The sequence below is a fragment of the Apium graveolens genome, chromosome 1 (genome assembly GCF_009905375.1).
Source record: "Apium graveolens cultivar Ventura chromosome 1, ASM990537v1, whole genome shotgun sequence".
Taxonomy (NCBI): Eukaryota; Viridiplantae; Streptophyta; class Magnoliopsida; order Apiales; family Apiaceae; genus Apium; species Apium graveolens.
The window spans coordinates 56,433,105-56,450,706 of NC_133647.1; the positions used below are offsets into that span (position 1 = coordinate 56,433,105).

The window sequence follows — 17,602 nt, forward strand, 5'->3', positions numbered from 1 at the left end:
ATGATAAGTAACTGGCACAGGCTGCTGTTATCGCTGATAATTATTCACATACTGAACAGATTCGTTAACAAGAGAACACTGATCCGTAGCATGAGAACCTGCACAAAGCTCACAGACCATAGCTATCTGATTGACCCCATAGGTGGCTAGAGAATCGACCTTCATAGACAGCGCTTGGAGCTGCGCTGCAATAGCTGTGGCTGCATCGACTTCCAGAATACCTGCTACCTTCCCAGGCATCATCCTTTGAGTTGGTTTTTGATGTTCATTTGCATCCATAGTCACAATAAGATTATAAGCTTCAGTATAGCTCTTAACCCACAAGGCACCTCCAGCTGCTGCATCGAGCATGGGCCGAGATTGGGCCCCCAAACCATTATAGAAACCAGTGATCACCATCCAATCGGGCATTCCATGATGTGGACACTTTCTCAACATCTCCTTGTAGCGCTCCCAAGCTTCGCTCATAGATTCTGTAGGTTGCTGCGCAAACTGAGTAAGAGCACTCCTCATAGCAGCAGTCTTTGCCATTGGATAAAACTTCACCAGAAACTTTTGCGCAAGATCTTGCCAAGTAGTGATGGACCCAGCTGGTTCAGAATGTAACCAGTCCTTAGATTTATCCCTCAGAGAGAATGGAAAAAGCCTCAGTTTGATAGCCTCATTAGTCACACCATTATATTTGAAAGTACTGCAGATCTCGACAAAATTCCTTATGTGCATGTTGGGGTCTTCAGTCGCAGCACCTCCAAAAAAAACAGAATTCTGCACCATCTGAATAGTGCCCGGCTTGATTTCAAAGGTGTTAGCCTGAATAGCCAGATGAAGAATGCTTGACTGAATGTTATCAATTTTAGGCCGAGAAAAGTCCATAAGAGCTGGATCTGCCGGAACAATACGATCATCCATGATTACTGGCTCTTTTTGCTCACTTCCTGAATCCGAATCTTCAAAATCTATGGTCTCCGGAATATCAAGAACTTCGACTGTCTCCTCAGCTGTATCTAAAGTCCTCTTGCGAGTACGAGAACGAGTTTGCATAAACGCTCGCTAAAGTACCTGAAACACAACCAGAAATAATAAGTAACACGTCTTAATCACTGAGTCCTAATGACCAATGATGGTAAGTACATAAACTAAACAAATACGCCAAGTCCCAGGCAGCGGCGCCAAAAACTTGTTAGGCCGAAATCACGCGCTAATAATACACGCAAGTATACAAGTTCGCAAGTAATATAGAATACTTTCTAGTTCGTTCCCACAGAGACTCAAACTAATTATGTTCAATTAAACTCACTCACAAATGTATGATTACTTCTCAATGTTAAGACAGTAACACTTAGATTTGATTAACTAATTATTAACTACAATTAACTACTAGAATTAAGTACTTAATTAACACTTAGAATTAACAATATTAAAACACTCATGAGATCACAACTTCATTACTACTTCCTTCAATAGTCATTGTTATTACCCTTAGCATGCAACAGTGATGATATTAATCGAATAGCACAAAACTGATAAAAGCCATCTTTCATTGTACTAATACCATTCTACCAAACATCCACAATTAAGATAGAAGTTGAATAGGCATCAATTATGTTGAGTCCCTATATGTCTACAGAAATTGACAACATAACGATTTAAGAACAAGTTATTCATTTTGATTACACAGGGCGAATAAAACGGTTAGAGTTACCCACTAATCATGCATACTCGTACATGAACCTATGCTAGCATGGCAAGTTCTAAATCTCAAGATCCACCATCGCTTCACAAGAGATTAACACCCTATCTTATATGTTCGCGACGCACATAAGACGAATAAGCACAACCAATACTAGATATCATACAATCGTCACACACCAAGGTATTAAACAACTAACTAAAGATTTCTATAGTAAATCCGTTACGATCCCATGATCACGATTAGCCCATGTTAGCACTCATCGTCATCATGGGTTCATATGAAAACATGATAAATAAATACAAGAGAATAGTAACTAAAATAATTATATTAAACAAGAGTACGTCACAAGAGTAATTAGGTTCAAAGCAAGAAAACTAGCATCCAACGTTACAACGAAATAAAGAATCACAAGAAAATATGCTTCCTCTTCGTTGCGGTGTGCTAAAACGGTCTTCTTCCTTATCTCCTTCGCTCTTCGATTAATACTACGATCCAACCTAATGAAACGTCTCTGAAATCTACTTATATAAGAGTCCCATAAAACCCAGATAGCTCAGAAGTTGGAAGCCAAACAGAAATAGGAGTCTAAAATAATTATTCTGAATTACGACCCTGCGCGGCCGCTCAGCATAGCTGAGCAGGCGCTCAGCTTCCTGCGCGTGCTGAGCGGGCGCTCAGACCCTTTCTGGAAAAATGATCTGTTTTGCTCCATTTTTTTGCTGCAATCTGCTCCCATCTTCCCACTTGCAATGCTAAACACATGCAAAGGCTTATTATTGATGAATTCTCTCCCGAAATGCAACTAATACCCTGAAATGCACAAACACTAGAAAAATGCATCAAATACACAAAATACTTGATTTCAAGACACCAATTTAAGCTATTATAAGACGTTCTAAGTGGTATAAAATGCCACTTATCAGCGCCCGCGCTGATGTTGCGCGCGGCCGTGCCAGGGAACAGAAAGTCAGCGCGCCCACGCTGGTGAAGCGCGCGCCCGCGCTGGGCCGGGAATTAAAAATCCTGATTCTTTTGCAATTCAAATTCTGGACTCTTGGGAATGCATGGAATGCTATATAAACATAACTTAGGTCGTTTTTTTATATATATTCAGAGATTCAGAGTTTTCAAGACATCAAGGAAGGGAGAAGACGGCAGGAGATCTTTTTGGCACAATACAACAAAGGCGAAGATGATCTAGTTTATTCTTGTGAATCTTTGTTTAGAGTTGTAATTTGGATGCTTGTTTGAACCTATATTCTTGTGTGTACTTTGGTTAATTATTCGTATAAAGACTACGTTTGCTATATCATGTTTTCATTAGAACCCACATTGGCGATGAGTTCAATTATGGGCTAATCGTTATCGTGGGGTTCTAGCGGATTTATTTATGGATTTCTTTAGTTAATTTATTTAATGCCTTAGTGTGTGGTGATTGTATGATATCCTAGTTATGGTTGTGCTTATTCATCTTATGAGCATCACGAACTTATAAGATAGTGTGTTAATTCTTAATGAAGCGAAAGTGAATTTAAGGATTTAGAACTTGCCATGCTAGCATAGGTTCATGTATTGTTATGCATGATTCGTAGGTTATTTTACCCATCTTACTTGCCCTATGTAATCACGATAGATAACTTGTGCTTAAACTGTTATGTTGTCAAATTCTATAGACATATAGAGTCTCAATATAATTGGTGCTTATTTAGCTTCTATCTCTTTTGTGGATGTCTGTTAGAATAGTACTCGTGCAACGAAAGTTGGCGTTTATAAGTTTCGTGTTGTCTGATTAGCGTCATCACCATTTCATGCTAAGGTTGAGAATAATAAGGTTATTGAATGAAGTATTTAATGAAGTTAGAATCCCATGTTTTTCATATATATTAATCCAGTCTATTTTATTCTCTTAGTTAATGTTATTTAGTATAATCTCTTAGTTTAATCAAAACCCATTTTTTTATAGTCTTAGCATTAAATAATAACCATACATTGTTGCTTAGGTGCGTAATTTAGATAGTTAACCAATACAGTCTCTGTGGGAACGAATCTGATTTATATCTTATACTACTTGCGAACTCGTATACTTGTGTTTAATATTAGCATGTGTTTAGAGACTAACAATTACCATAATCAAAATTACCAGAGTAAAGAAGAGAGCACCCAATTCTCAGATATGTGGATGGAAGAGCATCAAAATTTGTTATCTTATTCAAGAAACACCTATTGATGCAGTCAAAGAAAAAGTTCCACTCTCTTTTCAGTTTAGTTCTGGTCAGTTTTCCAATGGTTGTGATTTCTCCTTAATAGCCTAAGGACCTTAGCATATCAAACAGCTGCTCAGTGATATGAGTATTAGGAGCACCATCAAGGGCAAGAAATCTCAAGGCTTTAAGCATAATATCAGCATCAACTTCATATCTTTGGCCCTTATTTTCAAAGGAAAAGCCAGTGTTTGTTGAATTTACCACAGTTGTATTCCAGACCAAGTTCATTCACAAGCTTTGTAAATGTTGCTTCAGGTAATGGCTTTGTGAAGATATCATCCAGCTGCTGATCAGTAGGAACAAAATGAAGTTCTATGGTTCCTTCCATGACATGCTCTCTTATGCAGTGATATCTGATACTGATGTGTTTTGTAAGAGAGTGTTACACTAGATTTCCTGTCATAGCAATAGTACTTTGATTATCACAATAAATAGGAATTTTTGAAAATGATAATCCACAGTCCATGAGCTGATTCCTCATCCATAACAACTGAGCACAACAACTTCCAGCTGCAATATATTCAGCCTCAGCAGTTGAAGTAGAAATAGATTTATGCTTCTTGCTGAACCATGAGACTAATCTGCCTCCCAAAAACTGACAGCTTCCTGATGTACTCTTCCTGTCTATTTTGCATCCTGCAAAATCAGCATCTAACTAACCACATAGTGCAAAATCAGCTTCCCTTGCATACCAAAGTCGAAGTGAAACAGTACCCTTGAGGTATCTGAAAATTCTCTTTACTACAATTAGATGTGGCTCCCTTGGATTTGCCTGAAATTTTGCACACAAACAAGTGGCAAACATAATGTCTGGCCTACTAGCAGTTAGGTATAAAAGAGAACCAATCATACCTCTGTAGCTTGTGACATCAACTGTTGTACCTTCATGAGGATCAAGTTTTGTAGCAGTTGCCATAGGAGTACTTGCAGTTGCACTTTCTTGCATATTAAACCTCTTTAATAGATTTCTCGTGTACTTGGACTGATTAATATAGATGCCATTATCAGTCTGTTTAATTTGCAAGCCTAGAAAATAGCTCATCTCTCCCATCATACTCATCTGATATCTTGATTGCATCAACTTTGAAAACTTATCACACAGTGTTTGATTAGTTGATCCAAAAATGATATCATCCACATAAATTTGAACTAAAAGCAAATCTTTACCTTTATTCAGATAAAATAAGGTTTTATCTATTGTACCTCTTTTAAATCCACTTTCAAGTAGAAACTGAGCAAGGGTTTCATACCATGCTCTAGGTGCTTGTTTCAGTCTATAGAGTGCTTTATCAAGTCTGTAAACATAGTCAGGATGTTTAGGATCCACAAATCCTGGTGGTTGTTCAACATAGACTTCCTCTTCAAGTTCTCCATTGAGAAATGCACTTTTGACATCCATCTGGAAGACCTTGAACTTCTTGTAAGCAGCATATGCCAAGAAGATTCTGATTGCTTCCAGCCTAGCAACAGGAGCAAATGTCTCATCATAGTCAATACCTTCATGTTGGGAATATCCTTTAGCCACCAATCTTTCCTTGTTTCTGATGATCGTTCCATCAGAATCAGTTTTATTTCTAAAGACCCACTGTGTGCCTACAATTGACCTGTTCTTAGGTCTAGGCACCAGCTTCCATACTTCATTTCTTTCAAACTCATTCAATTCTTCTTGCATAGCCATGACCCAATCTGCATCCTTAAATGCATCTTCTGAAAGAGATCTGTCCTAAGTCCAATAGTGTATGATGATTTAGGAATAACTTTTATGTAATCTGTTTTTGATTTCATTGATATTAATAAAAGACTTGTTTTGGTTTTATTGTGGGCTTTATCTATTTAAGTGTTTAAATAAGATATACCATAGTTTAGAGTAAAGCTTTTTATGGATTATGATGAGATCATAATAATGAGACCTAAAAGATGATAACTCCAAACTTAAATATTTCCTGGTTGTAGGATTACTAACTGGTAATTATTAATCCGCAAAGATCGGTACATACTATGCTTGCTTCATTATGAAGGATGTATGTTCTCATAGACATTTGTGTGGTGACACTATAGCTAGTATGTAGGTGCTTATTATAGAATAAGTTCACTGAATATGACTCACACAGCTGAACAACTGATGGAGTTCACCCACGTGTTAGCAGTTGTTCACATAGTGATAGTTGTAGAAGTATCCTTAGACTTGAGGTCATCATAGTCATCTTGTGTACACTGAACTATGCTTTGGTTTAGTTCTTAGTCTCCAGGGACAATTACAAGGGCTCTACTGGGTTTAGGAATTTGTACACGAAGATAGTGTATGATCAATAAAGGATCTACCCCTTCCAGTGAAGGAAGAGAATGTTCAATGCTGATCCACTTATGCTAGTTCAGGAATCTCTGGCCAGAGTGAATGAAATTAGAAAGGAGTTTCTAATTTACATTAATTAGAACTAAGCATAGTGAATGGGAAAGCATATGATTAAATAAGATAGGCTTGACACAAGTTTCATGCCTTGTATTTAATCGTGACATTGCAGGGTAGAAGGAATTGATTATACGGTAACTACTCACTGAATAGGTTCTTGGTATTCTAAGCAGTGAATTCGTATTATCCGGATAGTCGCGATATGCTGAGAAGTATCCCTCAGGATGTAGAATAAATATGATTAATTTATTAATTAATCATATTTAATGAATTAGAGAATTTATATAAATAATGATAAAATAGTTTTATTATTATTTATTTCTACTACCGGCTTAATATTGAACCTACAGGGTCACACCATAAAAGAGAATGATTTAATGGTGGAGGAATTAATTAATAATGGCTGGTAATTATTTATTTGTGAAATAAATAATTAATTAGCAGATTTAATAATTGATTAAATGAGATTTAATTAATTCTTAATATTATTAATTAAGAATTTAATTTTGGAAATTAAATCAAGTGAGAGAGTTATTTTTCTAAAGTGTTCAGAAAAGGGATTAATGATTAAAAGATGTTTTAATTATTAGTTAATTGGTTAATAAGAATAATCAATTAAAGGATTAATAATAATAATATTTTATGGAAAATTTTCAACTGAAAATTTTGCCTATAAATATACTATTATAAACACTATTTGCCTCAACCCAAATAATTAACCCTAATTCTAAAGTAGAACAAGAGGGAGGCAACTAATTCTGTCAACCTCTTCCTCCTCCATCACATTGTACTCTTGGTGGATACCGGTGGAGTGCTTCACACTTGAGGAGCAGCTGCTAGGGATCTCCGTTCATCGTTCTTGGATCGCTATTAAAGACCTCCATCTTTCCATTAACGTAAAGCTTCTTAAGGTAAACAGACTGAACTACGAATTAAATATTATTTTTCGCATGGATCCTGCGGAGGGTTTCGGTTTTTTTATTTAAGATTTAAATTTACGTTTTCATTGCGTTTATGTGCTAAAAACCCTTCAATGGTATCAGAGCTACTTGCGAAAAGTTTTTAATTCGTTTATGTGTTTAACTGTTTTCGATATATGAGCATGTACGTGATTCGCCATGATTTGATGTTGATATAATATGCTTATATATGTATGGTTTTGAATATATGATACTCATGTGAGTTGTAGAATCATAAGATGATTATTTAATCTGTATATATACTAACATATACATGATTTATGTTTGTTCTAATTATGAGAATCATATTAGATATGGATTCTGAATTGGCTGCTGCAGATTTGCTGAAATCTGGGTCTGGTGTCCGATTTACGCAAACGAATACCCTATTCCATAGGTAAACGAGCGTCTGAACAAAACTGATAGCAAAATCTATCAACGACTCGTCTCTAAGGCGTTTGACATCGTTTACTGCCCGTAAACAGTGATTCTTGTTTTTCTGATTTAATTATGATTTTTCTGATTTTTGTCATATTTTTTTTTATGATTAGATCATGGATAATATGATATGTTAAGATCAGATTATGTGTTTTAACATGCTTTTATATGTTGTATGAGCATGGTGGATGGTTTTGGCCTTTCGACCTTAGTGTAATGGTTTTTGTTTTGGTTTTAAATACGACTTGCATGTCGTCAATCTTTGTAATCATAAATCTCGAATGTAACTCGAGTTATTCTTGTAAGTTCATTAGATTAGTTTTACTTTCAATCTATGTAATGTAATTGAAGACTCAAGAAGGCTATCCAATGGAGGTGATACAAAGAAGAAGACGAGGCATACAAGAAGTCTAAACAAAGAAGAAGACTTATGTAATAAGTAGTTGTATTTATTTCCATCACCATATTAGATTGACCTTGATCTTTATTGATGAGGATCAAAGAATGAATATGTTAATTGGGATTTGGCTATGTGTACTAGTTATGATGTTCAATTGGAGAGAATGCAAACATTGGTTATGGAGCTTACTTGGACAACAAAGAATCAAGGAGCGATGCATGAAGTTGGACAAGTAGCTGATTATTATATAATTATTAATTCGAATTTTGCTTGCTAGTTTTTACCTTTCACTTGAAAGGGTTTTTCTTGTTTTAAGCACTTAGGATTTTATTTTCCTATTTGGATTTGGTTTTTGTCTTTTTTCTATTCAGATTTGGTTTTTAAATTTATTTCCTGGAAGGATTCAGATATTGGCTATTTCAAGCTGATATTGAATTTCTCTTGAAATCCTATTGGGTTTGGGTTATTGTCTAAGCCTATAAATACCCTTCTCATGTAATCTTTTAAGGGAGACAATGGATGATATAAAACTTTTGTTTTGAGATAAACTATGAGTAGTTTTTCTTCCCTCTAAACTTCAATTACTGGATTATTTTGAAGGTTAGATTCGAATTACTTAGTTTCTGGATTGATCTAAGCAATTTGAGATTCAAAGTTCACGTTTCTGGATTGATCGTGTTCTTTTGAAATATCCTCTTCTTCTCTTATCCCTTTTCTTCTTCTTCTTTCTTTATTTGTGGAGAGATCCACATCATTTATCATGAGCTTGATAAAGATCACATAGGATGGGGCCATAACCAAACACATTTACTTTATTGCACTTTATATTTACTTGTTTATTTAATTTTATATATGAGATATATGCCTATGTTTACCATGCGATGAGAGATTTAGGTGAACTTAAATCAATATAAGGCGTGCTCTAGAAAATCTAGAATAGGAATCGTTTCTTGCCTTAACAATAATATTATGAATACAATCATGAGATTCTTGTGTTTATGAAATACGTAATTAAATATGAATTTTCAATATTGAGAGAAAGGATGATTCTGTCAAAAGCATATTTTTATCTGTAAGAAAGGGGTATTAAGTGATGTCTCTTGACAATGCTCCCCCCGATCTAGGAATCATCTGATTATCGATTATTGATTTGAAATATTTAATTTAAAAGGAAGAAGCTCTTTATAATATGATTATGATTGTAATATAATATAATCTCTCTAAAATTAAATAATATCAAGTAGTAATTGGCCAGTGACACAACGGGCTTGTGTCAGTCATAGCCTTTCAATATGGTAGAAAGTGGTTCTTATTTTTAAATCATTGTCATTTCGTGCTACATCTGAGGGCTTTGATTTGGAAATAAGAAATACTTGTCTATTACATAGAGATGTGTACATTGAATTAGAATCTAAAGGTCGTTACATGCTACAGCCGTGGGCCGTTGGAGACTGATTCAATTGTACGAAATGTTGGGTTAGACTTGACTTAGAATATTGAGTTTGTCATGCTGCAGCCGTGACTCAATTATTCAAGAGGCTAAAGTTTTATTAGGGAATAACATAAGATGTAATTGACAAGAGTTATCTGCCTATTAAACATCACATGATGGTTCGTGCTACAGCCGAGGTTGTGTGATGGAATGTAGGATCCCTATTCCCACTAGCATTATGAATGCTTAATTTTCACTTAGGGGTTGTATAAATTAGATAAACTAATGGGAGACACTTATGAATAAAGACCCGATTCATATAGTGTCTTGAAATGAAATTGAATATTTGCTAAGTGTTGTTATGTGTTCATCATTTAGAGATTTACTATAGTCATTATGTCTTCTATACTATCACTCCGGAGTATACTAGATGCTCACAAGTTGACTGGTCCTAATTTTGCTGACTGGCTTCGAAACTTGAGAATTGTTCTCAGGGTTGAGAAGCTGGAATATGTGCTTGACTCACCTAAGCCTACTGAACCTGCTAGCGATGCACATAATGATGAAAATATTGTGTATCATAAGTGGATAGATGATACAAATGTTGCTCAATACATCATGCTAGCTTCCATGAACATTGAGCTACAGAAGCAACATGAGCATATGGATGCTCACACTATCCTTATGCATCTACAAGAGTTGTATGATGTGGCAGGGAGGACAGCTCGATATGAGATATCGAAGGAATTGTTCGGTTGTAGGATGTCTGAGGGATCATCTGTGAATGACCATGTACTTAAGATGATCAATTTGATTGAACGTCTTGGACAACTTGGTTTTGCCATGGATGGGGAGCTGAGCCAAGACTTGGTCTTGCAATCACTTCCGAGTTCGTTCTCGCAGTTTGTTCTGAATCTGCATCATTTTTGAAATCCTGAAAGTCTTTAACCTTTATTCTTCACGAAGGCATGATCATATTAATGAACTTCTTTCAGTGACCTGTAAACAAACTTCAAGCTTTTTTCTAATCTTTTGATTCTTTGTATTTTCCTTGTCTTCATTTCTTCTGATTTCTTGTGTAGTTATAGTATTATTAACATGTCATGTTCTGGTGTTATTCTTGTATTGAGTTATCACGTAACTGTTCATACAGCTACGAAGTCTGACCAACAGTTAGCAGTGGCAGCAATAAATGACTGGATTTTAGAGTAAATAGATGTTACAAATGCGTTCTTACATGGAGTGTTGCATGAAACGGTTTACATGAAAATGCCATTGGGTTATACTCATTTAGGCTGCAGAATTTCTATCTCACAAGGCGAACCATTTCCTATTGTTGACAACTCTCAAATATGTTGACTGAAAAAGTCATTGTATGGCCTCAAACAGGCACCCCATCTCTGGTTTTCAAAGCTCTCCACCATACTACATGATCTTGATTTTGTCCAATCAAAATCAGATTACAGCTTGCTTACCAAGACGACTACTTGTACGTTGACTCTAATTTTGGTGTACGTAGATGATATACTCCTAGCTGGTAATTCAAGAGCATACATTGAAGGTCTCAAAACCATGTTATCAACCACATTCCATATAAAGAATTTGGGAAATCTTCGATATTTTTGGGCCTTGAAGTTGATAGGTCATCTGCAGGATTCTTTGTCTCTCAACATAAGTACTTAATTGACCTTTTGCAAGAGTTTAATATGCAGTGAACAACACCAATGAAAATTCTAATTGATGTACACCTTAGGCTGATAAAGGAAGTCGGTAAGCCTTTGATTGATCCTCATCCATATCAACGCTTGCTGGGAAAATTGATCTTCTTGACTATGTCAGGCCCTAACATTATCCACACAGTGCACATTCTTACTCATTTTATGCAACATCCGTGCACTTCTCATATGGAAGCTGCTGTTCATCTCCTCAGATACCTTGTGGGCACACAAACTCTAGGTATACTCTTATCCTCTAACTCAGCTGTAGAACTTCATGCTTACTGTGATAGTGATTGGGCTACATGCCCTATGATACGAAGATCTACAACTGGTTTCTGTGTTCTGATTGGCTCCAGCCCCATTTCTTGGAAAATAAAAAAACAAACAGTTGTGGCTTGCTCCTCGGCTGAAGCGGAATATTGTGCTATGGCACTAACAAACTGCGAGGTAATATGGCTCCAAGCACTTCTTAAGACCCGGGCATCACTGATCTTCCACCAACTATCTTGCAATAAGGCCGCAATAGAAATTGTTAGGCCTCAATGATACTATAGAAGGGGGTTGAATATAGTATCTACAATCAATTCGATTATAAACACAAGTATGTAACAAAAAACAAGTTTATTCAATATATCAAACTCTGTTATAGTAGGTTTAATCTACTCTCTCAGTGATGTATGATATCACTAAGAGCTGCTAGGGTTATAATGAATAATATTCTCGTGAATGATAACACATATAGTGTAAACCCTAATCTGTGTTTTTATATACTACACAGTTACAAGATATCTCCTAATTGATATCATATGTTCTGTTTCCTAAAATACATCAATCAGAGATTATCTACTATAGTCCTTTAGTTGTACAACTCTCCAAGCATATCTTCTTTTGTTTAATCCAGATCCTATCCTGTAAATCAGCCGCTTTTCATCCATGAAGTGTATCCGTACTTAAGTTCTGATGTAAGTCCAGATGGCTTAAGTTCTGATAACTTCCTGTCTTCAGTAAGTTCTGATTTCCAGTTAAGTTCTGATAGTAAGTTCTGAAACTAAACAAATCAGATTAGAAATGACATCACAAATATATCTAACAATCTCCCCAACTTGTAAATTATAAAAATATACAAGTTTATAGATTTGATGATGTCAAAAACATTTAAGTACAAATGCAATGAGAGTTTATATGCACAACTAAATACAACTTACAGTCCATGCAGCTTTTACCAAATTCACTGAATCATCCTGAATCCATAAGGATTCCTTACAAAGTCTGATACCAGCTTGGTCTATGTATTTCTTTTAACTTCAAGTAACTGAGCTTTGAATTACTGCAGTCCTTCATCTTCAGTATCACCAATCTGATATATGGCAGCTCTGAGTGCAGAAATTGGATTTCTTTCAAGTCCATCTCCCAGTCTGATTACCCTTGGATGTGTAGAATCTTCATTATAACATAAGCATCTTCATTTCAGAATTACTTCTACCTTAGCAGAATTCTTCCTCATAGGAATTTCTCTTCCATCATCCTCAGCCATCATTGGAGTATACTCTGTCATTCTTGTACCAGAAATTCTGAGTAAATCTCTTATTGTCTTCAGAATATATTCTGACCATTTCCTGGTAACATCAGAATTTACCTCCAGTAGATAATGAATATATTGGAGCTCTTTGATAGATTTCGTCAGCACATCAGAGTCAGATAATCTATAAGTTTTGCCATCATTCAGAAATAAGATTAATTTCTCTTTTTCTTCATAACCATCATGAGTATCCATCACTACTTGAGCAGAAAGCACTTTGTCAAGGTGCTTCTGTGTGATCTCTTCATATGGCTTGTCAGTCAATGTGAATGGATCTCTAATATCAACTTCTATCCCAGTCTGGAATTTCTCTCTGTTAGAACCTAATCCAGAAGTGTCTCTAGCTTGCTTGGCTTTTACCCCAAATGCTGCAAGTTGATTCAACATCTGATTTGTCTTAGGCTAAACTGGAATAGACTTGTTCCATATCAGCTTCTCCTTGTCTTCTAATGTTAAGCTGTCTATGTCAACTTGAGCAGTGTCAGAGGTTGATGTCTTGATGAACTGGTCAGGATTTACAGTTTCATCTGTAGCTTGCTATTCTAAAATATCTTCAGGATTTATTAACTTCTGAACTTCTTCACTCTAAACAACTTAAGCTATGTCAGAGGTTGTCTTAGATTCTTCTGTCATCCTCTTTCTCTTCAGAGTTTCAACTGTTTCATCTTCAACAGCAGCATCATCAAAGACTTGAACCATCTTGCACACAGGATCCATCAGAATTTGAGGAATCTTCATCTTCTGTTTCTTGACTGTCTCCCCACCTTTTCCTTTTCCCTTGTCTTTGGGATCAGTAGTAGTTTGAGATCTAGTCCTTGATCTAGGAATCTCTGTGTCAGATCTTTCTCTTATCACAATCCCCTTTTCTTTTGGCCTTGGTGGCTTTTTAGCATCAGAAGCTTTTGACTTGGGTTTGCTCTTCTCTGCAGCAAATTTAGCTTCTTCTTCTCTTAAGTCCTCTAAATTCACTCCTGGATTATCCTTAAGGAATAGTCTCTTGGCCAATTCGTCATCAACAGATTGAATTTTGGGATCTTTATAGAAGAATGTTGCTTTCTTTCCTTTGACTTTCAAAGTCTGCAAAAACTTCTGTGAATCTTGGCTTCCATCTTGGACTATCACATCAGAAGTAGTTGTCAGAACTTGATCATCAGTATTTGAAGTATCAACATTTGTGATCAACAAAGGAACATCCTGCTCTGTTGGCTTCTTTCCTTTCTTATTCCTCCCTTGCATAGCAGATCTATTAGAGTTCTTGCTACCATACATTCTCTGTTGAGAACTTGTCTGTTGAGTGGGAATTCTGCTCAGCTGCTTCCCTTGACTTTGACCTCTACTCTTTTCATAGTTTCCCTGGTCATCTCCATGATCATCATTTTTCTTCAGTGTTTGGTTTGGTGAGCATTTGGACTTAACTACCTTCTCCCCCTTTTTGGCATCATCTGTCAGGAGTAGAGAAAGAAGGAGTTCCACTAAAGATTGGATCTCATTTAACCGAGTCTGTTGAGCAGCTTGATTTTGTAATACCTCATCCAGTTGGGTCTGCTACTTGGCTTGAACAAGCTCAATAGCATCCATTTTTTCTTAAATTGATCTGATAAACCTCTTCTTGTCTAGATCTTGCATCATGGCTAGCTTATCAGCTATTTCCTGAAGTTTATTAACCTTTGCATGAGTCTTGGAGTGTTGACCTTGTAGAGTTCTTGTACTGAGAGTAGTGACCTTTAGTTGATGCTTGAAGTCAGAACTTGTCAGAAACTCATCAGCTTTTGAAACATGTTCTATCAGAACAAATGGGTTGGGAATAAAATCAGTATCATTCCATTTATGCATCCAGTCAGGCCCTCTAAAGGTTTCCTCCCATGGAACTGGAGCAACCTCTTTCTGAAACTGGAATAATGCCTCCTTTCCTGTAGGCACTGGAGTGTTTACTGGAGCTGACTCTCCAGAACTTGCTAGAATCTCCTCATCTTCAGATAACACCAAGGTGTGTGTGGCTGGAGGAGACTCTGCAGCAGTTGCAGCTTTGTCTAAATTCTGATCTTCAGTTCCAAGATCAAGAATTGGTGTTGTTGGTATCTCAGCCTGTAAAATTGGAGATGTAACAGGAGTCGGCTGTTTTGTAGTTAGAGCTTCCAGATATAGAACAGTAGGTATATTCAAATTATGAATATCTATTTCAGGACTTGTCTCTTGTTCCTCAACATCATATGTAGCTTTGATTGGAGAGTGAGGTGGATAAATTATAGAGTCTTGTACAGGTTCTGATATATGGACTTCAGGAATTTCAGATTCCTGAATCAGAACTTCTTCAGCTGCTGGCAGAGCTTCAATCACAATAGATTCTGATGAGATCAGAGATTCCTGATCCCCTTCCTCAGCATCTTCAGCATCCTCAGATTGAGTTTGTGCAATATGCACACATGCTCTCATCTTCCTCAATTTTGATTTTCTAGATGGAGGGGTGACATGATTTGTATCAGAATGTGAAGACCTCTTTCTTTTCTGAATGCCAGAAGCTTCAACTGATTTCTCCTTCTGAAGAGTTGACTTTTCAGCTTTTTCTGTCACAGGTTCTGATGCAGGAACCTGGACCTGTTCTTCCTCATCTGATTCATCTCTCAAAATCAGCCTTCTCTTTCTCCTTGGTGGAGATTGAGGAACAGATTTAGCTCTTGAGGTTTTGGGTCTGGAGGATGTGTCAGATTTTACAACTGGCACCTTTTGAGAAGTACCAGAGGTTGGTTTGGTTTTAGATTTAGGTCTCGACTGTGAAGTGCTGACAACAGGTGCTGATGTTGGTGGTTGTGAGGTAGATTGTGGTTGTTGAGTAGTGGATGGTTGTGATGGTGCTATATGAGGGAATATGGCTGTGTAAGTGCCCGAGATAGTGTTGACTAAGAACTGTTTGATAGATTGGGGTATTTGGAGAGGTCTTAGTACTTCCTTCTTATTATCAGCAGATAACAAGTCAGTAAATGCCCTTTTATTTAACTTAAAAGGTTCCATTAGGTCACTGAACACTTGTGGCTTATCAGGACAACAATAACTATAAATTATTTGACAGAACCTAGCAAAATATACTACATTTGCATCTTCCTTCATTCTGTCACCAATATATCCTAACACAGCAGATGCATAATCAAAATGAGTCTGATTAAAAAGTGCATACCCTATTTGTTGACTCATTATTGGAATGGCATCGAAATTGGAGCATTTGTTAGCAAAAGTCTTTGTGATGCAATCAAAGAAGAAGCTCCATTCCCTCCTGATGGAAGGCCTCTTCAACTGTCCTAGCTTGGACAAGCTTTTCTCATATCTCAAGCTTGCCATAATGTTTTGAAGAATAGATTCTCCAGGTGCCGAGTTGTAAGTGTAGTTTTCAGGCAGATGAAGAGCCTGCCTCACTATAGTAACAGTTTCCATATACTCATCTTCTCCTAATGAGAAGATGATGCTTGGAGATCCAGTTTCACCTCCATCATCATAGATTCCAGTCTTCCAAAACTCCAGCACTTGTTTACCAGAGATTGCTTGAGGTTGGGTCAGAGCATACCCAATCTCACTGTGAACCAAGAAATCCTGAACAAAGTGAAGTTTTGAAGGAACTTCATCCTTGTTCAAGATAGCAAAATAATTTTTTGGGACAAACTTAGCTCCATTAAAAATAACATCCTTTGGTTCCATTTCTGTTGAAAAATCAAGTGAAAATTTTATATTTGCAAAGTGTTTGATAAAATGCCTGTAAGAGAACTTCAAAATAAGAGAGAGAAAGATTAAAGTAAAAGAGTGGGTAATAGATTGTATAATCTTTTATCTCTGATATTTATACTCTGCACATGGTAACGCCTCTTTTAAATTAGAACCGACAGTTTTTACACTTGGTAGCGTGTAATCAGTCAAAACATAAATAGTGGGCACAGTAAACATACAGTAATTATTGCACACATGCACATACCAAAACCAACACGCAACCCACTAACAAATGATTATGACTATTTTCATCTCACCTAATTATTTTTCTGTGAAATATAACCGTTACAGTACATACTAAAAATAAGTCAAGTAAATAAATAATGCCACGTAAGCATCAGGATTTGCATCAGAACTTGACTATTATCAGAATTTAACGATCATCAGAACATGGCTTCTATACTCAAAAGGTGAATGACTGTGTATGTGTTTCTTCACACAAATACTGACTGGTTTCATTAGAGTGTAGTCACTAGAACATAATCAGAACTTGTCCTTAGAAATTATGCAAATGATACTTAACTGTTTATCAGAAATAACTTAATCACCACAGTAATTTTCATCATTCATATGGAGTGAGAGTGTATGTATTTTCAAATGATCAGATATAGATTAAATTCTGATAAACTTCAGTATATCTTAGAAATAAGGCATAACTAAGAAAAATGCTTAAAATCAGTCTTTAATTGTGAAGTCTACTGTAATATCCGGGATATATCGTGTAATTATTTTGCTATTAAATAATTATTATATGTGTTTAGTATCTGTTCTGTGAATTAATTGTTAAGTGTTATCTGTATTTGGATATTCAAAAATAATATTAATTGAGTATTTTAATTTCTATATGTCTAAAATAAAATATAGATAATTGTAATATCTTCCTAATTATTTTTATGTTGATTTATGAATTTATAAGAATCATATGAAATTTATAAAATCTTTTTCCGGGTATTTAA

The 17,602-nt window shown here is 36.0% G+C and overlaps 1 non-coding gene across 1 annotated transcript; it reads left to right on the plus strand.

The window, feature by feature from the left end:
• Positions 1-409: 409 nt before the first annotated feature.
• LOC141679763 (small nucleolar RNA R71) lies at positions 410-516 on the plus strand. Its single transcript, XR_012558178.1, has one exon. It is a non-coding gene; the product is annotated as a small nucleolar RNA R71 (small nucleolar RNA).
• The last annotated feature ends 17,086 nt before the right edge of the window (positions 517-17,602 follow it).